The sequence below is a fragment of the Bos javanicus genome, chromosome 18 (assembly GCF_032452875.1).
Source record: "Bos javanicus breed banteng chromosome 18, ARS-OSU_banteng_1.0, whole genome shotgun sequence".
In the NCBI taxonomy this organism is placed as follows: Eukaryota; Metazoa; Chordata; class Mammalia; order Artiodactyla; family Bovidae; genus Bos; species Bos javanicus.
The window spans coordinates 38,103,241-38,127,382 of NC_083885.1; the positions used below are offsets into that span (position 1 = coordinate 38,103,241).

At 41.1% G+C, this 24,142-nt stretch overlaps 1 long non-coding RNA gene across 1 annotated transcript; it reads right to left on the bottom strand.

Annotated features, from left to right (window-relative positions):
• Window positions 1-12,443: 12,443 nt before the first annotated feature.
• LOC133230378 (uncharacterized) lies at window positions 12,444-15,193 on the bottom strand. The gene is made up of 3 exons (XR_009730835.1): window positions 14,327-15,193; window positions 13,559-13,730; window positions 12,444-13,287 (listed from the first exon to the last, which is right to left on the bottom strand). It is a non-coding gene; the product is annotated as an uncharacterized LOC133230378 (long non-coding RNA).
• Window positions 15,194-24,142: the final 8,949 nt, after the last annotated feature.

Sequence of the window (24,142 nt, forward strand, 5' to 3'; positions counted from 1 at the left end):
CAGCCCACTAGGCTCCTCTGTCCCTGGGATTCTCCAGGCAAGAACACTGGGGCGGGTTGCCATTTCCTTCTCCAGTGCATGAAAGTGAAAAGTGAAAGGGAAGTCGCTCAGTCGTGTCCGACTCGTAGCGACCCCATGGACTGCAGCCTACCAGGCTCCTCCGTCCGTGGGATTTTCCAGGCAAGAGTACTGGAGTGGGGTGCCATTGCCTTCTCCATTCCTAACCTATAAAATAGGCAAATAATTATGTTATGCCATAGGATTATTGTGGTGACTGCATAAGGTAATTCAGGGAACAGGGTTAGAGCCATGCTTGGTGCTGAGTAGGCTCAGTGTTAGCTGTTGTTATCATCATCATTGTTACTGTTTTATCACGCTTGCAGCATGACATTATCTACAGCTTAATTATTCACTGTTTGGCACGGGAGACTAACTTGGGAATTATACACAACTGGTGAATTAATATCCTGAATACTTCCACTAGGACATCAGGCTAATAATTTTTGGTACTTTAGATAACCCGTGATGGGTCCCAGAGGGTCCTGAAACCAAGCATCTACATTTTCTCTCATAAGAATGAACTTTTTTTTTTTAGTTTTAGAAGTCTGTAGTTTAACATAGCAGCTTACACGATTAGAGACCTGGAAGCTGAACTGAAGGAAGAAAGGAAGAGTCCTGCTGACACAGAAAATTTCTGGTTCCCCACCAGTGAGATAACACACATGACTCAGTTGGTCAGTGAAACCAAGGACCTGGCGAAGATGGCAAAAGATCAACTGTAGGAAGATAGGCTATCTTGGAGGAAGTTTTAAAAAAATCAATGTAAAATATAGAAGTTGCTTCTGAAAAATAAAGATATTATGTGAAAGTCGCTCAGTCGTGTCTGACTCTTTGCGACCCCACAGACCCCACAGTCCACGAAATTCTCCAGGCCAGAATACTGGAGTGGGTAGCCTTTCTCTTTTCCAGGGGATCTTCCCAACCCAGGGCCCGATCCCAGGTCTCCCACATTGCAGGTGGATTCTTTATCAGCTGAGCCACAGGGGAAGCCCAAAGATATTGAAATGAGAGTTAAAACTGTTTACCTAGATGGTTGTACAACATTGTGAATGTAACTAAAGCCTCTGAATTATACACTTAAAAGGATTAAAATGGCAAATTTTATAGTACATATATTTTTATATAATAAAAGAGCTAATAAATATACACACCAAAAAAGTTAGACAGCTAAAATGTGTAACAATTTATAAGAATATTTTTGTTTCAGAGATATATTTCCCTATGATAGAGCTGCTTATGTCAGCTTAGTGTTCATTAAGTACTTACTGTATACAAGCACCTTGCTTGCTACATCATATTATGATAAGCAGCTGTTTTTTATGCATCCATACTGAACTCTCCATTACCATTAATGAAAGAATGATATCCTGCACGAATGAGTCAATGGTCATCAGTGCACTCACCACAGACTTGTGGACAAAGTACTTTTATCTTAGATAAAAGAAAAGAAAATTAGCTTCAAAATTGTTGGAAAACTATGTTCTGCTTTAAACACTGAATATAAGCCAGCTAGCTCCTGTATTCTCGTTATGATGTTTAAAAGAACTGATGTGTTGTTTTTTCTCACCTAACCCGGGCTAATGCAGTCTAACGACAGTCACTAAAGAGGCGGCGCATAAATAACAAAGTCCCTCATACGTGACAGCAAATCCTTGGGTCTCGTGGAGGCTTCAGTCCCACTCACTGCGAACTTGTTCAGTTTTCTAGTGGCTTTTGAACTCTTCCACATATTCAGGGAAAGGAAAGGTTAGTGACTCCAGCTGATGAAAATGATCATCTTAGGGTCTGTCCCTAATGACATTTCCCCATTTGGAAGACAGGAAACAATAAGTAAATCAGAACAAAAGTAGTGACAGGGAATTCCCTGGCAGTCCGGTGGTTAGGACTCTGAGCTTCCACTGCCGGGGGCCATGTCCAGCAAGAAAAAGTAGTGATAGAACAGATAGCTTTTTATAGTGGGAAGGAGAAGTAAGCAGACTTATGAGATAGAGAGGCTATTAATTTGATTCAACTTGATTTGATGTATCAGCACTGAAAAGCTTTGATAGCTGTAATAACTTGTTTTTATTGTAAAATGTAATGCATATTTGGAAGAGTACATATACACAATTTAAAGTAGAATCATAAAGTATGTAAACAATCTCCCACGTCAAAACATGGGACATTGCCAGCCCCTCAGAAGCACCAGACCCCATTGTGAATTCCTTCTTAATCATAGCCTCCTTCTTCAATAGAGGTCAACATTTCCTGGGATTTTATGGTGATCATTTCCTTGCTTTTCTTCAGGGTTTGTTTGTTGGCATCTTCATTTTATTTTCATTACACTGTAATATTTCACTGCCCAAAGAGAATGCAAAAAAAGCCTTGTGGATAGATACATAGTTGCTGCTGTGAACATCATTCTCATGTGTTCTGTACCTGGGGCTCACGTATTCTCTCAGGTGGCTCTTCTACTTGAAAACTCATCACCAGCACCCAGGGGGCTCACAGATGGCAGGACCCCACCCTCAGAGTGCCTGACTCAGCCGCAGTGAGGTGGGATTTGAGAGTTCACACTCCTAACAAATTCCCAGATGATGCTGGCACCACACTGAGAACCACTGCTTTAAGTTATGGAAAGAGATTTGCTGGATTAGAGATGTGCATCTTTTCAGCTTTACTAATTAATGAAAAACCGTTTTCCAAGGTAGTTCTTAACATGCTCACCAGACGTGTGTGTGTGTGTTCCATCATTCTGTTATACCCATGCTAACACTTATTGTTGTCAGACTTCAAAATTTGCCAAGTCAGGGGCTATGGAAGTTTCTCTCCTTGTGGTTTTAATTTGCATTTCCTTAATTCTAGTGAATTTGAACATTGATTTATCATTTCAGTTTCTTTTTTTTGTGGAGTGTCTAGTCAAGTCTTTTGCCCATTTTTCTGTGGATTATCTATCTTTTTCTTATTGATATGTCAGGACTATTAATTTAAAAGACCACGATAAAATTTTCCTTAATTTTTGAAACTAAGTGGTATATAGATGGATATTAGTAAGAGGTAAACTTAGCATAGATGGATGGTAGTAAGAGGAGCAAGTACAGAAGACGATTCTTTACATAGCTTCTCTTTAGCAAATGGCTTGAAAGAAACAAGAACTTTTTCTCCAAACAAACTACGAACTGTAGAGGCAAAGCCACATAGAATAAGCATCAGCATTCTTCATATGTTCACTGAAAATGCGTCTGTAAGCACAAGGCCGCCTGTAAACAGTCATAATGCAACTGAAATAGATCATTCAAAGAAAGGAGACCTATTATTGAGGCCAACATGGCCATCGACACTTGTTAGCTTGTCTCTGAAGAACAAAATTCTGAGCAGCAAAAGCTTAAAGTGAATGAAATTGTATCCAATTCTCAATCTAATGAAAAAGCTTTGGGCTCTGGGCCAGAGAATAGATTTGGACCATGGAGGCGACTTTCTCCAGGGTCTTAAATTTAAATGGCTGAATTATTTTTAAAGTATCATCCTACTCAGTCTTCTGGAATGGAAATGTGGTTTTTTTTTCAATTTAAAAAATATAATTTCAACATAAGGATGGAATGCAACATCTTTGTCTAGAAAAGCAGATGCTTCATTCTAATGCCTGGAGTAATGACACCCATTACAGCCTCCCTCGACCCATGAAACACACACACACACACGCCATGCATACAAGTAAACACACAGATACATCAAATACATAGTATGCATACATGCACAAACACACATACATGCACACATATATTAAATATAGACGCACACACACACACACACTTTGTGCCTAGAATACTTGAAGCAAATATGCATATATTTAGTATAAAGGATGTATCTTCCCCTCTGAAAACGCTAACTATTGTATCATGAAGACATCTATAACTCTCAGTATCTCAAACCAGTCAAGAACAAGGGAACTATCTTAGAATTACTAGTTTGTATACAACTTAATTATCTAGGAACTGAAGTTAGTTGCAAATTTTAAGAGAGGAAAACTTTCCCTCAAACTGCTGCTTAATTTTAGAATGTCATGCCTGAAGAATATTTAGAGTTGTTTTAAGATACAAGCATTTAAAAGGAAAGATGTTGTTATGGCCCAGTTGCTCATTCATTCTGTCTCTTTCTTTCTCACTTGGTCTCACCCTCACTCTCTTACATAAATAAGGTAGTATTAATAGTAAGTATAATTAATATAACATTGTAAATCAACTATACTTCAATAAAATAAATTTAATTAAAAAAACAGTAAGTAAGGATTAATTAAGAGATCCACTTGGGTGGGAAAGACCACCCACCTTCCAAAAAGTCATCATCAAGCTGCTTCCTAAAGCCTGCTCACCCCCACACCCTATGCACGTCAGAGCTCAGTGGGTGGCAGGACCCAGCTTGTTCCATATGGACCAAGGCAGCCCTGATTCTGTATTCCCAATGCATGTATTCCCTTCTTGTCCTCAGCCCTGTGCTCACAGCTCTAACCTAAAGGGGAGATCCTGTTTAAGAATACAGATTCATCTCTGACTTAGGAGCCTGACATTTGTTTCAATTCCAAGCCCCAGAGTTGTGAAATTCAAAGAGAGAGCTGGTCCTCGGTGGTCCATGGAGTCCCCAGAAGTAAGGTGACCTGAAAATGGGGCCCTGCTGGCAGCATCCAGTCCTCACCTGCCACTCTAAAATATTTCCAGCACATCTTTTCACAGCTCTCCATCACAGAAGTGCGGGAATCCCATGGATTCTACTCTTTAATTGTAAAACTCTGGTTGTATGACAGGCAACATTTCCTGTATTCTTTGGGCTCCTTCACTTTTTAGTCAATTCAGATATTCTCACACACCCGCTAAGGAAGAGGCAGCTGAATAGGGGGGAGTCCCCAGAAACCGAGAAGAATCCCAGATCTAGAAGCACCAACTTTTATTAGGAATAATGGTACTGCTTCCCAATTCCCATAGTGGCCCACACACCTAATGTAGCCTTCTTGAGTGACCCACACTGAAAATGGTCTTAAGAACTCCCAGCCTTTCCCATAACCCTTTCTTTCAAGGGAGGGAAGCCTTGCCTGATGCAGTTAACCTCTAAGGACTCCTGGCTATCGGCATAGCATCCCGACCTGCTACTTGAGTCAGGGACTTCACGTCTAACTGAGACTGAGTGCTGAAGGGACTCTGACATCTTGAACTGCCATTCCTATCACTTCAGCAGCAACTTTTCTGGCTTTTAAAGGGTTTTTCTTCTTAACTAATTCTAGATAAGTAAGGTCGTTGCTAAATAGTTGCATTCTGAATGACTGAGATGTTGCAAAAATCCAAATTAAGCCACAGAACAGACTGTACCCAAAAAGCACATTGTGTTAGATGCCTCTATGTATCCATTGTGATCTTTCTCTGTGCCTGTACAGTGATGGAATTGCTGAAGCAGAACCCTGATGAAAGCTATTCACAATTTAGCATTTACCATCATATGGAAATGTCAGTTCCATCCACCAAAGAGAATATTACAGGCATGTTCAATATAAAATGCAAATATAATAGCTTAGTGGGCTGGATATGTCAGCTGTGTTTCACTTAAACCTATTACCTTGGCAGATTAAATACAGTTCCAGATCTTTCGCAAGGAGGATCTTCTGATGAAGTTGCCTCTTATATCAGCTTTTGTGGCTCATCAGTTCAATTGGATATGACTAGAATGGGAACAAAAATGGGTGAGGAATAAGACTGAATGGGACACAGCCATGGAGAAATAGGAGGATCTGCCCCATGAACCTTCCTGTACCCACTGAGAAATGTTATTATTGGCTCAAGGATAAGTATCAGCAATTTTTAGCAAAGATTTTTCTCTTAGGTGATGAAATAGGTGAGGATCCACCAATTCTCACCAGGCCTGCTTCAGCACTTCCAAATCTTGCTACCTGTTTGTGTAATCCAACTCAACTGAGCAGAGGTGGGCCCAGCCTGAGCTGTGATTTGTGGCTCCAGCATGGTGTTTCTGTAGCTATTTGGGGCACCCAGCTCCTTGAGCTGAACTCAACAGTAGCGAAGCCCTGTCTCATTTGACCACACACTCCACACTCTTCCCCAGCTTCCCCTTTAAACTCATGCCCATGTCATACCTTGTCTTACTGTTGCCACTGTCCTACTGGATACGATTTCTTGCCTGAATGCCACCAAATCCCCACCCTTCACAGTACCACCCATTCTGCAAGGACTTCCCCAGGACTGCCCTGTCTCACTTCCCACCCCACACCAATGGAAAGGTTGGTGGCTCCTGGAACAGCCCACTTTGAGCCCCCACTCAGTAAGACAGACTTGGTGGAAATTAGCCAACCTATACAGTTTATCCAGCACAGTTCTCTTGTCCCCTCATTGCATGATCAGTTATAATCTTTGGGGGTTATATATCCAGCAACATATCCCTATGGGCTTTTCCAAGGGAGTGGCTTGCAAATGACTACATAGAACTGTAGAAATAATTGATCCTTTCTGAAAAGAGCCTTCCTCTGTAGTTTCTCTGATTCTTTTTGCTTTGTCTTACACTAACATGCAGCAAGTATTATTTCTTGATAGCTATTTATATTTGTAACCAAAAAAAAAGGAGAAATCATGCTCAAGAATTCCTGCTCTAAAATAGACTACTTGACTAATTCTCAGCAAGCACTGAGTCTTCCTGCCAAAAAAGATAGTAACCCACAGAGCACTGGTTTCTGGACTGTTGGGGTGATGAAAGTAGGGATGGGAGACAGTTGATCACTGTAGAAGGAAGTTCTAGAAGAGATATCTTATGTGTAGTAAGACATAGTAAGACGTTCCAGAGTCGTCTTCTAACACTCCCATTATCTGAAGTTGTGCCATGCGTCTCTTCTGTTTATACTCTGAATTCCTGATTTACCCTCTTTCCTGACTTCTTAAATGCATGTGTGACTGTGTCTTTGGCATGTGTGAAAGAGTGGCATTGTTTTAGCCTAGAGTTCTGCATCCATTCTTTGCACCAAGATGGGGATCAATAAGAAATCAGCAAAAACTAATTTCAAAGCAGCTACTTGCAGTATGAAATGTTAAGTGAAGATATGACCCAAAGAGGCCAAGATTTAGTTTGAAAGAATAGTTTTATAAGACCATCATGTAAAGTCCTCTTCATAAAGGCAATGATGCCTAACATGAGTCCATTGGAATTTTGCTGAGGCCACTTTTGAATCATAAACTTTGGGGAGGCAGCGGGAGACTTCTCCTAGCTGGCAACAGAGTCTAAACAATCTCCCAGCCTTCGCATCTTGTCACAGCAAACCAGTTTTATTCCTCTGAGAAAAATTCACCACCCCAACCCCAACAAGCAGACACCTTGTAGCAAGTAGCATTTACTTATGTGAAGGGTTCCAAGAAAGCGAAAGTGATCTTTTGCCAGAAAGAAGTTTTGTACAAAGTAAAGGACGGACTCCAAAGTCAGACTTGTGCTGTGAACAAGGTCATCCTAATCTGTTTGGAAATCCTAATCTGTTCGGAAGCAAAAGCTCTACTGTTTCATAAATATATTCTACTAGTACAGTCAATCCTCTTTATTTGCAGACCCTGTATTTGCAAAATCACCTAGTCACTTAAATTTTTTGTAAATCGTAAATCAATACTTGCAGTGTTTTCATAGTCATTGGTGGAAGCAAACAGTTTTGAGTCATCTAAATGCACATCCCAGCTAAGGTGGAATGAGGCAACATTCTGTCTTGTTTCAACTCTCATACTATAACCTGGCTTTCTCTTCACTATCTAATATCCTGTTTTTCACTTATTGTGCTTTTGGTTCACTGTTAAGTGGTTCCCAAGCAGAATGCTGACATGCTGTCTTGTATTCTTAAACTCAAAAAGGCTGTGATGTACAGAGAAACCGTATGTACTAGATAAGCTTCAATCAGGTGTGAGTTCCAGTGCTACTGGCCATGAGTTCAATGCTAATAATTTAACAATATATATTAAATAATGTATCTTTAAACAATAACACACATAAAACAAAGTTATATATTGATCAGTTGACAAAAATTCTGTGATCAGAGGCTCAAAGGAACCTAACCCATGGTTAGGAGCCATGGTTCAGTTTTTGCTAATTCAAAGTCTCTGGTGACTTTATAGAACATAAACACCAAGAATAATAAGAACCAACTGTCTTTTCAAATTTAGAAATTCCTAATGATGTCTTAAGATCTTTCTTGGGACTACCAGGAGGCTGTGGTACTAGTGATTTTATGCTATTTTCTGCCTCATGGGAGATCGGGACTTACAAAACCATCCTCATTCCTTCTTTTATGGTGTGGAATTTTTTTTTCTCACTATTCAATTTAGTATTAAGTGAGTGCTCCAGAACCTGCTGCTGCAGGAAGATATGCAAAAGGAGCATTTAGCAGTCTCTGACCTCGGGGCTACTTGGGATTACCTTGGATGGAAAGACCAGGGTTAAGAGGACAGATGCAGCCAGCTCTAGAAGAACGTGGAAACATCTCAGAAATGGCAGGGAAGAGAACAAGCTCTTGGAGGTGTAGCCTAAGGGAAACGGGCTATTTTTCTAATAGTAACCTTGAACTGTTAATTTAGTGTTTCCTCCCAGGAACTCCGCAAAGGAAGTTCAGCTTTGGCCAGAGCTTCTAATTAACTCCAAAGTTTCTACCACATCCGCAAACACCTAAAGACCACCCCAGTGTTCATTTCTCACCTGACAAAAGTCAAAAAGCTGATGTAAGTGAGAATTGCACCATAGGAAATCCTTTTTTCACTATGGGAAATCGTTGCTGTATTTCCCTCAGTTTGATTATTTTGGGGACCTATAATCTTACAGCTAAAAAAAAATATTATTTATGATACTGAGCACAAAAATAGTAATATTAATTTATTAAGTACGCAGTGTATGCCAGAACCTGTGTTGGGAACACAGGAATAAAGGACAGAGTTTCTGCCTTTAAGCGTCTCACAGTCAAATAAGAGAAACTGACCATTGTAAAACTGGGGTAAATGCCATGAGAGATGGAGGCAGGTGGGGGACTTGTGGCAGCACAGACCCAAAATGGGAGACTTGCGGCGGGGGGAGGGGGTTGGTAATGCCTCTTCCTGGAATAGAATCTTAGAAGTGAAGAAGAAAAAGTGTAAGAAGTAGAGTTGAACATTCTAGGAGGCAGGAACATTCTGTAACACCCTAGAGGTGTGAAAGAGCTAAGACTGTTGACTGACCTAATAGTGGTCCCCAATGTTTTTGACACCAGGGGCTGGTTTCGTGGAAGACAGTTTTTCCACAGACCAGAGAGGGAGGAGATGTTTTCGGAATGATTCAAACACATTACAGTTGTTGTGTACTTTACTTCTATTATTATTACATCAGTGCCACCTCAGATCATCAGACATTAATTAGATCCTGGAGGTGGGAAACCCATGCCATAGAGCCCAGAGCAGGAGATGGAAGAGGTTCAAGAGAGAAGGCTGGGAGATGCAAGACCCAGAGCATGAGGACGCTTGAAGGCTAAGCTAGGAAAGTGGAATCCACTGTTGGATTTCACAGAGGCAAGCAAAATAATCCCATCTGCACCTTCTCTAGGTCACTTAGAAGTAGAACAGAGAATGCACTGTGTGTTAGAAAAGCCACTGAGGAAATAAGCCTAGAGAGGAGCAGTAGGAAGGTAGTGAAGGAGCAGGTTTAGATAGCAATTAGGAAAGTAGAACTGAGAGAACCACCTAAATGGCAGTTGGCAATGGGAGGAAACAGGGGAAAGGGATGCAGAGGTAGAATAGATTCAGAAATGACAATGAGTGCAATTCAGGGTGTACTCAGTTGGAGGTACCAAGGACCAGTCCAAGGAGAGGTCAATAGACAGCTCAATATCTGGGGCTGACTTCAGGAGACTGGTTTGGGCTGGAAGTGATAATTTGATGATCAGTTCATAGATAACTATTGGGTTTACATTTGCACAAAGCTAAGTGTGTACAGAAGAGAGCCACAGAAGCACTCTTTGGGAGCACTAATATTTAAGGGATTAAAAAGAAAGTCAAGTCTGAGGTAATGCAGCCATAAATGAAGGAAGAAATCTAACGTAGAATAGAGTCAGAAATGACAGAGGAGAAGAGTGCCACTCTTCTGAATGGTCTGAATGGTCTGTGGAATCCAACCATGCCAGGAAGAAAAGCACAGTTTAATTGGGCATTAATGACCTGAGCTTCCCTAGTGGCTCTGTGGTAAAGAATCTGACTGCAGGGCAGAAGACGTGGGCTCGATCGCTGATCCAGGAAGATCCCCTGGAGAAGGAAATGGCAACCCACTCCAGTATTCTTGCCTGGGAAATCCCATGGACAGAGGAGCCTGGTGGGCTATAGCCCATGGGGTCACAAAAGAGATGGACATGACTTAGCAACTACACAACAACAGCAAGCAATGACCTGAGCAGTTAAATGGGGAAGTAGAAATGAAAACAGTGTTCTGTGTAGAGATGCAAAAGGGGATAAAGTAAAGACACAGCATGTGTAGACCAACCTTTGGCTAAACTAGATTTTCAAGAAAGAAGGAGAGAGGAGCAAATAGCAGGGAGTGGAAAATTTAGGAGGGTTCCTGCCACTGCCAGTTGGAACTTAGCAGTGGCTCTTAATTGCTGGTAGGACACAGGGAACATTTTCAAATTGCACATGACTACAGATTACACAAACTATATGATGTAAATCTCATAGTGAAGAAGTGAGGTGGGGGGACGATAGAGGATCAGCAATGCAGGATGCATCAGGTCAGGGCTTCTGAAGAGGATTTTTTATGAGAAGCTATGACAAACAATAAAATGGAATCAGATTAAGACTCAGAGGACCCGTGAATGCCTCTTGCTAGCTTTCAACCCTAGGCAATTTCATCACCTCTCTGAGCCTAGGATCCTCATCTATAAAATAAGCTAAATACTAACTATCTTGCCTGGTTGTGGTGAGAATTAAACAGGATAATACGTGTGAAGAGCACCCTGGAAATTGGAAAGCCCTGTGCAATTGTGTGAGAAGATGGGCCCTCTTGCTGCCCTTCATCGTTTGCTGAGGTGCCTTTTCCGGTTGAAGTTATTTCAGATGCTGTGGAAAAGCTTTCTTCCAAACTAAAGGCAGGATCTCTCTTTTCTGGGGATGTCTATCTTTTTTTTTTCCTATCTTTTTTTTTTACTTGCAGAAGAGTTCTGTGGATAAATAAGAAGAGAAATGTTTTTAATTTTTTTTAATGTTAAAATAGGACTAATCACTACCTTAAATATTGGAAGGGATACATATGAAAATATTCAAACATATTTCTTTCTAAATATTTAATCCTCCCACTTATAACCTTTGGGAAAAATCTCTGTTGTGTGATCACTACCTTAGATAATGAAGACATTAGACCCTGCCTGCTAAGGTGCCAGTGACCAGTAGACCAACAGGCCCTCCAAATATCCATTTCCTTCCCCGCTTGATTGTTTTAAATTAGCACTACTCTCTCAGTCCAACAAAATGCACTCCCATGATATTTGCCATGCAGTTGCTAATATCTATATTTTTTAATTAAAACATTTCTCAGAAAGACTTGGCATTTAAAAAACTACAAAGTTAACAAAAAACACCTGTGGTAGCTATTTTAGACTAAAATGAAGATTGCAAACCAGCACACCGTAGGCCCAGGCTGTCCCCACAGACAGATGTGCTTTATTTGATCTGTAGACTGTTTAGAAAATAACACTAATAACAGCCAACATTTAAAATTTGATATTTTTTTATATTTAAACATACCAATTTCTACTGCCTCTTGGAACATTGGAAGATCAGGCAACACAAGGCAGGGCCTTTATTCCCCTAAATAAAAACAAATGGCTCTGTCTCCATGTCATCCCAAGCCCTGTGTGTGTGGGTGTGTATGTGTGTGTAACTCAGTTGTGTCTGACTCTTTGTGACCCCATGCCTCCTTAGGCTGGTACCCACAGATCCCTGGAGATTTCAAAGTGTGTGACCCCTGGGTTAAAGTCAAACCAAGTATAACACAACAGAAGGGGAGAAGTTTGTTTCTAACAATAGTGCCTAAAATAAAGAAAAAGGAAGTCCCAATACCTGGGCTGGAGTACCTGATTGTTAGCTCTTAGCATTCTGTCTGCCCTAATACAGGGCTCTAAAGCAGTGGAAGTTAAATCTTTTCCTTTGTGTACTTAGTTGTATGACAGAGATTAAAATAAAAGCAACAACTTCCTTTGGGAAAGGCCAAAAGCATAGCCCCAAAGAAAAATTTGTATTACTTCAAAAGCTGAGGCAAGCAGCCAAAAGATTCCAGAAGGCTCTTCCTAGCCTCAACAAGGTCAAAAAACTTTGATGACCTGTGACGGCATGCAAAGACATCTGGTAGACCACACTTTACAGTTCAGAAGATAAAGCTCATTCTCAGTTTTATTAACACAGACTTACTGGCCATGGCCGGTCTTTGCGACATAGAAGAAATTCCCAAGCAGTGCATTCTTGGGCTCTTGTCAAGTGGTCTGTTGTCTGTGGAATTTCCTATTCTCCAGCCCCAGAACAGAAAGCAACACCCACCCCCCCCCAACCTCGGCTTTGGCCGACATGAGATTTAAAGAGGATCATTTGTTTTCATTACAGCCCCTTGAAGCCCTTCCTTCCCTCCTCATTAATGAATTTCCAGTCTTTCATCAAAAAACAAAAACAAAAAAACAAACACAAAAAGGGACCTGACAGAGGACATGGTTAAGTGGCTGGCGCGCGTAGCGGTGCCGGCTTGAAAGAGAGGAGACGGCCATTTACTGATTGCAGGGAGGGGTTGACATCCTTGGTTAGTATGCTAATTTCATCTCCTGCATTTAACATTCAGATCAGGTCCGGACAGGCCCTCCAGAGCAGCAGAGTCCAGGAATGGGTGGCTGTCTGCCTTGCAGCGTTGAACAGTCTCTGCATGAATTACATAAATGCCCCAACATTCCGTCTGCTCTGACTTCACTCTCTTCCTTCCTCTCTAAAGACACACAGACAACAGAGCCATACACATGTGAGCACACACTCCACATGATGCTGTCACATGCAAACACACACACACACACACACAGACCCTACAGACATAGGTCTCTATGAATGCTGAAGACATGCAGTGTAAGATATCCAAGTCATCCACAACTGGCTTAATTTCTCCTCCTTTGAGTCTCCAAGGCACACTTCTGCAGGATGTATGTCTCCTGCTCAGGAAACTTGCAATGTACTGAGGTATCTGAAATAAGGAAGCAATATGAAGAGTAAATCCCCAGTGAAAAGGAACACATCTTTCTGTTGACCTTCCAGTCCCAGAAATCCTTACCGGAAAAAAAAAAAAAACAAACCAACTCTACTCATCTGTAGGGGCACCAGATAGCTCAGTTAACTGAACACCCAGAAAGAAGAAAGAACCAGGTCATTTTATTCCTTGGGGTACCCACTTTGTCATGGTGTGTTTGGAACTCGGTGTTAAACGAGTATTTCATCCTGGTTGGTTTTGGACTCACCGAGCCACAGCTGGGTGACAAGGGAAGAGGAATCCCAAACTCGCTCCCACATGGCGGTCCAAATGGAAAAGATAAGTCACCTGGCACAGTTTGCCTAGCGCCCAGACACCAGAAAACTGAATTTCCTCAGCCTCCTTTTCCTAGCATTTTTCTGTAGCATTGCAGCAGTTTCCTGGAGACAAACAGAATCAGCAGCTCCTGTTATCAGAAGGCACATTTTGGGGTTGCTTTGAATAGACAGAAGCTATTCTGAGCAAGCAGGAGCTCCAGTTAAAAGGCAAGGAAAGGTTGGTTTTTAATGTTCTGTTTTGTTTTCTCAAAGTGTGACATAACCGTGTCATCTGGCATGCCATGGTTCCTTCCTCTGGCTACTCTGGTGGACTCTGGTCCTGACCCCTGGTGCCCACACAATATTCCACTTTCGGCTGAGGAACACCAGGCAGTTCCTGTGGGAGCTTCCGACAGGAGCGATGGTTGTTTTCTCCAAGCTGCGGACTTGATTTGCCTCGATTTTTTTTTTTTTTTTTGGCTCTGGTCCAAGATGTTTTCCTGTCATCATTTCACTGTCTTTTCCAGTAATCCCTTTTTTAAACATGGCCAACAATTAGTCGATTTATCTCCACCACCAACACCACCCCCCACCCCCATCTCCACGCAAACACGCACTCCACTGAGCCCCATCACTGTCTTGTTTTGCCTTGAAGTCTAAGAAATTACAGCTTCTCATTAGCTGGAGAGCACGTTTGGAATGGCTTTGTATTTACTCACTTAGTAAGTGATGCTGGCCTTTTTAATTATTCTCCCTCCGCGTGCCATCACAGAGCTGCAAGCTGTTCCAGGCAAGCCAAGCGACTGCGTGTCCTCCGCCAGGCAGTTGGAAGTAATCGTGTTTTACCTCACTGCTGCTGCTTTCTTCCTCTCCTGTCAGCAAGCCAAGGAATCCCCCCAAAGCTCTTACGTAGGAGATACCAAAACTGTGAGTCACTTCTGGCTCCCCAAGCAGAGGGAGCCCAGGGCACCGTGAACGGAACAGCAGACCCAAGATGGGGGTTTCCTCCCAGCCAAGCCCTGGGACCAGATGTGCAGCCATGGCTTGGTTTTTCTTGCTGTTGCTCCCTCTTTCTCCTCCACCCTCATCCGTTCCTTCGTTTGCCAGCTTCTTCCTCTTTCTTCCTTTCTGTGTTGCCGACAGCCGCAGACCCAGCAAGAGCTGGGTCCCTCTCGCCTTCTGTTGTTTTTTTCTCCCCTGCAGCAGGCTTTGGCTGCTACCTCTGCAAGCTGGATCACCAAAGACACACGACTCCCTCACAATGAATAATCAATACAGATATTGATCTGTGGAAAATGTTTGTAAATTCCTGAAAGGGAATCGGGAGCAGGGGGCAGGGAGGCTCGTGGGGGACGACGACTGGAGTGCCGGTGGCGAAAGGCAGCCGAACTGGATTTGGATCCCAAGGCTGGCTGGCTCCGAGGTGACGGTACCGGAATGCGTGCGAACGAGGGTGCGCGCGTGTGAGTGCGCGGGTGACGCCGGTGTTGTGTATGCCCCTTTCTCTACAGCTGCTTTCCCTGAAGAATCAAGAGCCAAATGGTCGGGAGCCCCTGTCAGTGCCATGCCTTGGCTGCGGGCCAGCACTGTTTTGTTTTCATTATCACACGCTACTTTGCAATTTGCATAAATACAGGGTTATTTTTTATCGTGTCGCCCAAAAGATAAAAAAAAAAAAAAAATAGAAGTCTTTGTTGTGTGCAAGAGGGGCTTGCTGCCTACTCATCATGGCTAAGGATTTAGCATATGTGGAGGGCTCCAGAAGAAATACCGGCAAAGAAGTGGTAATCACAGAGACGAAAGAATACAGGAGAGCCGAAAAGAGGAATTTAAAGATAACTGCAGGGGATTCAACTTGATGGAACCAAATATTAGGAATATGTTTTCCTCTGTGGAGGAGTGGTAGTGCCTTAGAAAAGCGAAGAAGAAATAAAGACCACCAAGGTCTAACCAGTGGCCTATAGTATACACATGTCACTCTTTAACGACTGGAATGAGCGATTTATCTTTGGTGGACATTGAACGCAAATTTGCTTTCTCTGCCCTCATCCAAAGCTTAGAAAGAATGGGAACAGATGGAGCGTTTCCAGCAGACGGGATGTTTCAGAACTTGGTCTGTTTTCCCCTCCTCCCTACAGCTTGAGCAGCTCAACCACATCTCCAGAGCTGCGTTTGCCCTAGTACTGAATGGAATTTGCATCCTCCCTTTGGCTTTTTCACCTTCAGGAAAGTGGGTACAAGAGAGTCTTAAGCTAAATAGCAAGCTTTGGGTGGCTTTCTTCCTGCATGCTCAGAGTCCTGGCTGCAGACAGAGATGAGGCCTCCTGAAGTTATGCCCCCAAGTGGATGGCAGGTGTGCTCTCGGGTCCCAGGAAGCAGCAGCTTATTTCAGAAAAGCTTCTAGCTCTCTCAGGCCATTGGATGGCCCCCCTTCCCTTTGGTTTCCGGTCCTTTCACCTCTCGCCCACTCACTCTGTTTCTGTGATTCGTAGTAAAACCTCTCTCGGATCATCCTACTCTTTTCTATCGCTGTTCTGTCTTCTCCTGCCCTGGCGACAGAAGGGTGGTGCCTCCTTTGAGATAGCTATCTAGAGTGAGACCTCTGCATGAGGACTCAATTCCAGCACCCCTGTCCTGGAAGGAGCCATTCGCTTTATCAGCCAGCAGCAGCCTCAGGAGGAACACGGATTTTTTTTTTTTTTTAAATTCCTTTTCTAGCTTCTGATTAGCTCCAGCAATCCAATTAGCAGAGGAATTTATATCACACAGGCCGAAGTGCCCCTGCTCATCACAGCGGCTCAAGCCCACTCTTAAATTCTGTCGATAGTACGTCTTCCCGTGACATGGATTAATTACAGCGCCAAGCCTTCCCGAGTAGGTCTACCCGTGAAAGTGTATGTGATTATCAGAATTAAAGAAGAGGCAAAAAGGATGACTTTTGTGTATCACTACATGATGCATGAAGGCTGCGTTGCACATCCTCCTTCCTGTGGGTCTCACACTGTTCTAGTGTGTATCAAAAAGGCCAAGCGAGTATTATGGAGGATTCAAAAGTGGCCTAATTATGGCCCACCCATGCATTTTCTTCCTATCATTGATTGACACATGTATCATGAAACTTCAGAGCTCTTAGAGACTGACTAATTTCCTGCCTCCAGTGTATACTTCCCCCAAAAGAGTTAAACTATTTAAAATAGCTCCATGGAGAGAAATGACATTATCTTCATTGGTATTCCATTCCAGTTGGGTACAGTTGTGATATCATTGTACCCCTGCATCTATCTACAATTTCATTCCAAATTTATCCTTACATTCATCAATCTCTAGCATCTATCTCTCCATTCATCTCTCTATATTCATTTATATATCAACTATTTATTCTGCTTCCCAGTCATCTATTCATCCATGTGCATCTAGCTATCCATTTTCTAACCATGTATTGATCTATGAATATCTTTCTATTATCTGTCATCTACTTGTCTATCCATTTGTGTCTCTATTAATTCATTTGTCTGTATTACCCATCTATCTGTTTTTCTATCTATTCATTAATCTATTCATGTATCTAGCCATTCAATCATATATCATTTGCTTATCAGTTACCTTTTTACTTTGTGCCTTTTGTTAGCTATGATCTTAACAGAATCCCAGATTCACATTCTCAATCATTTTTAAGGTAAATAACATTCAATTTCCAAATGAAGTCTATACCCACTGTGTACTTGGTTATCTGTTCTCTAGTTTAAGAGTATTGTCAGCTATGGAAGTAAGTCCGTAAAATCGTATGGCTTTAAATGTGTTAAAAACTACAGGGAAGATATTTTATCCTGGATTTGTGGTACATTTTTCTTACTATAAGTATTCATTTCTACTCCCTTTAAACCATGGCTTTAAAAGAGGGGAATTTCACATAAAGTCTGCAGGTAAATCTCATGCAGGTTGTTAAATCGACCACTGACCAACCTCATGCAAGTGATCCAGTTCAACTGATAGTAACTTGAGATTACTTTTATCAGAAAGGAAAACAGATACTAAACCCTTACATGGTAATGTGGTAGTGCATGTTTGAATTTTTCTTGTATACAGACTGGGAGTTGAGTAGCATTTTAGAAACTAAAAATAGGTTAGTTTTGTTCAGAGTATATTCAACATTGGACCAATACTTGAGAGTCAACACCTTCTCAGAATGACCCCTACCATTAGCTCTGAAGAAAACGGGTCCAGGGAAGCCTTATTGGGTTGGAGGAAATTGTCAGTGGATAAATTTCATTTGCGTTTGGGACAGAAACTACAGTTTGTTGCTGGGAGGGCTGCAGTGGTTGGCTGGTTTTTCTCTGTGTTTCTAGGGAATCACTTCCTGAGTAGGAGCCCAGTTCAGAATTCTAATCGAACAGCTGATCATGTCTCTGACCACACTGGCCATCTCTCATATACTGTTCTTGTATAGGTAGTATTATCCATTAAAGATCCAAATTTGTTTTTCTCTTAATTTTTAAAAAACTAAACCATAGTATACTGATGAAGATAAAGCCCGTAAAGACCTCATCAGTTCTGAAATTGCCATCCTCAAAGAACAGGCAGGGACCCAAGCCATGTGTCTTCCAAGAGATCACAGATGTGAAAACCTCCTCGTTCCTCTTCTCAGATCCTTTCCATTTGTTTCATCACTGTAGCTTCTGGACTTGATTGTAATCAGAAATGATATCTAGTGAGTTCATGCTCTTGTCATGGCTTTTTTGTCAGGCTAACCAAGGCTGCCTTTTCTGCATGACCCAGTAGATGCAGCACCTAGGAGGAGGCCATGGAAGTCTTTTAATTTCTTTTAAAATCATCAAAAAGGTCAACTTTTGGTCAAAAAATTTAACATATAATATTAATATACTAGGTTTTATGCCAATGCAATTAGAAAGTAGTTGCTATTGTTCAGTCGCTAAGTCATGCCCAACTCTTTGCAACCCCATGGACTGCAGCACGCCAGTCCTTCCCTGTCCTTCACTGTCTCCTGGGGTTTGCTCAAACTCATGTCCATTGAGTTGATGATGCCATCCAACCATCTCATCCTCTGTCGCCCCCTTCTTCTCCTGCCCTCAATCTTGCCCAGCATAAGGATCTTTTCTAGTGAGTTAGCTCTTCGCATCAGGTGGCCAAAGTATTGGAACTTCAGATTCAGCATCAGTCCTTCCAATGAATATTCAGGGTAGAAAGTGGAAGTTTGAATAATTTTTCAGGGAGGAAGAAGCCCATGATGGCAAAAGCACCCAGAGTCAATGAATGTGGCTTTGACATTAACCAGCTGCTTATAACTTAGTCATGCTCAAAAGAGTGCAGTGGTTAAGGACCTGCTCAGGAGCCAGCCTTCCTGGGTTCATATCCTGGCACCACCACTTGTTAAAGTCATTTAAGTTCTCTCAGTCTCACTTTCCTTAGCTGTAAAGTGGAGGTAATGGTGCCTAATGCATAGGAATGCTGTCAAGATTAAATGATATTACATATTTAAATTGCTTAGCATATAACTTACATATAACGAGGGCTCAGTGAAATTTGTTATAATAATAATTATTATTATTGTTTTGGCTTTAAATGTCTTGTTTCAAATGTCTACCTCTCCTCATTTCAGCAGCTATACTAAATTAAGTCTTTCATTTAAAAATTTTAGATTGTCTTCTAGTTACCATAGACAGAAGAAAAAGTAGTTAATTGAAATTCCCTCCCAATTCAGGGAAATTCCCAATTCCCAGAAAATTTTGTCTCCCAGAAGTAGCAACTTCTGTACTATCTACCTGGAACCAGGTCTTTGTTCTATAATATAAAACTTCTCTAATAAATCAGCATCATCTCTCTTGGTTGGAGATTTGATTCTTTCCTAACCTAAAACAATCCTGCAAAAATCTTATTAAGAACCACAGGTTAAAAAGAATATTGTCAAAACTTTCTCTCTCCTTTTCTCTCTTTACTTTATTATCCCCTCATTTTTTTTGTCATTTAACTCCAATTATGAGATGCTAAGTGCTTTTGGAAATTTCATTGTTAATATCTTCTCACAGTGCTATTAACGTAAATCAAGTTTAATAGTGTCCCAGCAAGTGTAAAAGCAATCAAAAATTCAGTACTCACGAATCATTCTGTAATTTCAGCATAAAATGTTAATAGAAATAATATCCAATACCATAAAATATCAGTAAATTCAACTTTAAATATATGTGATGAATTACTTCACCATCCTATAGCATTCGTGGAATATTTTAGTATGTAGAACTTAATTGGCCAAGCCATACCTCAGTCTTGCTCAGTCTGCCAGAAGTCTCCTCCTCTGCTCTCCCCCTACTAGCCAATCCTGGAAGATTGGACAGCTCAATGACAGGCCTTTTTTCATCCCAGACACACTGAGTTATTTGGCCATAAGGAAAAATGACTCAGGATCAAGGTGGGAAGTACAGTCAACTTGAAGGAATTCAAATTAATGAGAACAAAGACACTGTAATTCAGTTCTAAGAATATTGATCAGTAGCTGCAAGGCCTTAGCTCCATATAATCAGCAAAGATGGCTAAGATAGAGGCCCTGTCCTTGGAGAGTTCACATCTCACGAGACAGACCCAAGGCCGAGACACATACAACTTACAGTATTTCTGGCCCAGCACTGAAGATAGCTGTCAAGTATGTCCTTAAGAAGGCTCTGGTGGAACAGAAGTTGGTCAGTTAATTTTAAATTTTGCTAAAGCGGGAAAACATAAATGTGTGTGTGTGTGCGTATTGACTTGTATTTTAAGCATTTTAAACTTAAAAGCGACATACATCTTTTGCATGAGCCACCACCATAGTGCTTGAATACTGCTTCCACTCTTTGAAGGGAGAATTTAGATACCCAAGAGGCCCTCAGAGTGCAGAATCCTTAAGTTAATACTTGTCCTATCCATAGGGCAATTTTTAGCAACTCACCGGAATGTTTTCCCAGAGTTAACTTAGCTGTCATAGAAGCAACTCTCTTTGCATGCATATATCTCTGTTTTATACTTTATTCAGTTACAAATTTCATGAACAAAAACAATTTCCATAAAGACGTTTGGGGACAAAAACTCTTAGGAAGAATATGACTCAGTGTGTGGGGCCAGGACTGCTCATGTACTCTAGGGTGTGGGTTATTACCTGGAGCCACATGAGGGCATGGCATCAGTCAGCAGGGCATCTGAAGGGCATGGAGAGTGACTGTCTGTTTAGCTAGTTGGTGAAGTGAACGTTGCTTAAAGAGGTCTATAAATGGAAAGGTGAGCCCAGAGACAAAGAATTTGTTGTTGGGTCAGAACAAAGATTCTCATGGGCTGATATTAACTTTGTTTGTTCTAGGATTGTATGATGTAGGACACAGCGTTAATGGGTCTGACATCAGAGTGTCAAGTTAGTATCTTTAATACTTCTTATTGAACAGCTTGTTGTGGCTCTGACCTCTAGAAATTTATTTAAATCTTCCTAAACCTGGCTTCACTTATAACCTATGAGGGTTTCAGAAAAACAAGTCTCAAATATTTGCTCTCTGTTAGAGACAATTGCACTTCCTACATTTGTCCTAAAAGAGGTTTCCTTAAACCTGTATGTCCTCAAGTGTAGGATACATAGCCACAGTGATGTAAAAGATCATGTTTGGAGGTATACTAGTTAACATTTATGTCCTTATAAAATATAACAAGCATGTAATCTCATGATTCATGCGTATTATCTCTTCAGTTCAGTTCAGTCACTCAGTCGTGTCCGACTCTTTGCGACCCCATGAATTGCAGCATGCCAGGCCTCCCTGTCCATAACCAACTCCTGGGGTTTACTCAAACTCATGTCCATCAAGTCGGTGATGCCATCCAGCCATCTCATCCTCTGTCATCCCCTTCTCCTCCTGCCCCCAATCCCTCTCAGCATCAATCGTTTCCAATGAGTCAACTCTTCGCATGAGGTGGCCAAAGTATTGGAGGTTCAGCCTTAGCATCAGTCCTTCCAAAGAACACCCAGGACTGATCTCCTTTAGAATGGACTGGTTGGATCTCCTTGCAGTCCAAGAGACTCTCAAGAGTCTTCTCCAACACCACAGTTCAAAAGCATCAATTCTTCAGCGCTCAGCTTTCTTCACAGTCCAACTCTCACATCCATATATGACCACTGGAAAAACCATAGCCTTGACTAGATGGACCCTTGTTGGCAAAGTAATGTCTCTGCTTTTCGATATGCTATCTAGGTTGGTCATAACTTTCCTTCCAAGGTGTAAGCGTCTTTTAATTTCATGGCTGCAATTACCATCTGCAGTGATTTTAGAGCCCAAAAAAATAAAGTCTGCCACTGTTTCCACTGTTTCCCCATCTATTTGCCATGAAGTGATGGGACCAGATGCCATGATCTTCGTTTTCTGAATGTTGAGCTTTAAGCCAACTTTTTCACTCTCCTCTTTCACTTTCATCAAGAGGCTTTTTAGTTCCTCTTCGCTTCCTGCCATAAGGGTGGTGTCATCTGCGTATCTGACGTTATTGATATTTCTCCTGGCAATCTTGATTCCAGCTTGTGCTTCTTCCAGCCCAGCGTTTCTCATGATGTACTCTGCATATAAGTTAAATAAGCAGGGTGACAATATACAGCCTTGACGTACTCCTTTTCCTATTTGGAACCAGTCTGTATATTATCTCTTAGTATGAGTCTAAATTTCTTTCAGTAAAATTGTAAGTCCATTGAGAGAGAAAAATACTGCTGCAATGGAGGTGGTATAGGAATAGGACAGAATCATGAAGATAGTAGTCAAATGACTGAAGTTTAGGAAAGCCAGATTAAGCTTTTAAGAGATATCGCTACCTTTAAGAGATGTCTCTACCTTTAAGGGCTATCTATTGTTTGAGAATTCTACAATTCAGCCACTCTACTATTCACTTTTCAAGTAGAAGATTCTGAAAGTAGTAGGTAGCCATGCTCATGTGAAGCAACTCACCTTCCTGATCTTTTGACAGTTTTCTGTGCCTTGCTGCTTTTGTCCATTTGGTTGAAACATTTCAGCTTCCACACACAGGCTTATGTCAAGCAAGACACCTGAGAGACCTCGTAAAAGGCAAACAATTCTAGGTGGTTGGTGTAGCCTTTCGTCAGTCTGCCAGCATGGAGTCCAGTTTTTCCTGTAAATAAGACTCTGTTGGCCACGGTTCTGTATACAAGCTCTTGTTTCTGCACAGGCCACACCTAGAGATACGGCTCAGGGTACTTAGAAACAGCACTTTAGGAATCCTGCTTATTTGACTTGGCTTGTCTCGCTAAGGTGAGGTCAGCCTGCTGTTCTTGACTCTGTCCTGGGAAAGTTCCACGTCAAGAAATCTGATAGAACCGCCGAGAAGCAATCTATCAGTAGAAGCTCAGTATGCAATTGACTTGAACAAGAAAGTTTTCTGAGTATTTTATATACATATTGTGCTGCTAAATCCACTTTCTATTTTGCATTTTCTTACGTTATGATGGAAAGTCACACTTTAAACCCGAGTATTTTCAGCATGCCATTCTGTATTATTGGTCTTAGTATATGACACTCACATGAGGAGAGATTATTCACACCTGGTAAGTATCTTGTTCATCTTTGGAAAATAATTATGACCAGTGGTGATGACTGCAGGGCTTATAGAAATAGAAGTGTTATAGAAATAGAAGAAAACGATGTGAGAAGCTTCTGGGAAACAGAGATGTGAAAAAAAAAAAAGGGTTCATCACTGAGTTGTGCATAAGAGAATGTAAAACAACCTAAATACCCAACAAGGGGGTTGTATTAAAATAAGACATAGTTTGTCCATATAATGGTGTCCTGTGAAGCCATGTGAAGTGATAAAGACATGAAAAGTATATACAATGTATTAATAAGTGACTTTTTAAAGTTTAAAAATAGTATAGATAGGAGATCCCGATTTTGTTTCAAAATCTATTTAAAAATTCAATTTCAAAAATAAAACATATAGTCATATATAAACCATCTATTTTTATACACTAAAATTGTAACTGTGAACAGAGGTATTGCAGTTTTTTTATATTTTCTTCTTTGTGTTTTTTATATTTTCCAAATGTTCCACAATGGTCACATATCTTTTATAAGCAGAAGAAGAAAAAAATAACACACGGTATACATATATATGTATATATATATATATATATATTTATTTCTTACAAGGCAAGAAACAGGCAGCAATCTGATGTACAGAATTACTTTTATTTTTGAACCATTTGGCTTTAATGCCACCAATTTTGTAATCCTAGAAGCATGTTTATCTAGTAAACCCTGTTTTCCATTATGATCATGACCATGGGTTGGGATGTTGTGATTAGTCAAATCTTCTTAGAACTATCCCACATGGAGTACCAGTTTTCAGAGAATTCAAATATAAATACATGAAACTAGGCAATATAAAAAATAATTTAATCTTCCTGAGTTGATTCAAAAGGAATCTCATAATCCCTTAGTGCTCCAATATTCTTTTCATTTTGAATGTCAATGACCTCTGAGGGAGGAAGCATAGAGGTGAGAGTTAATAGC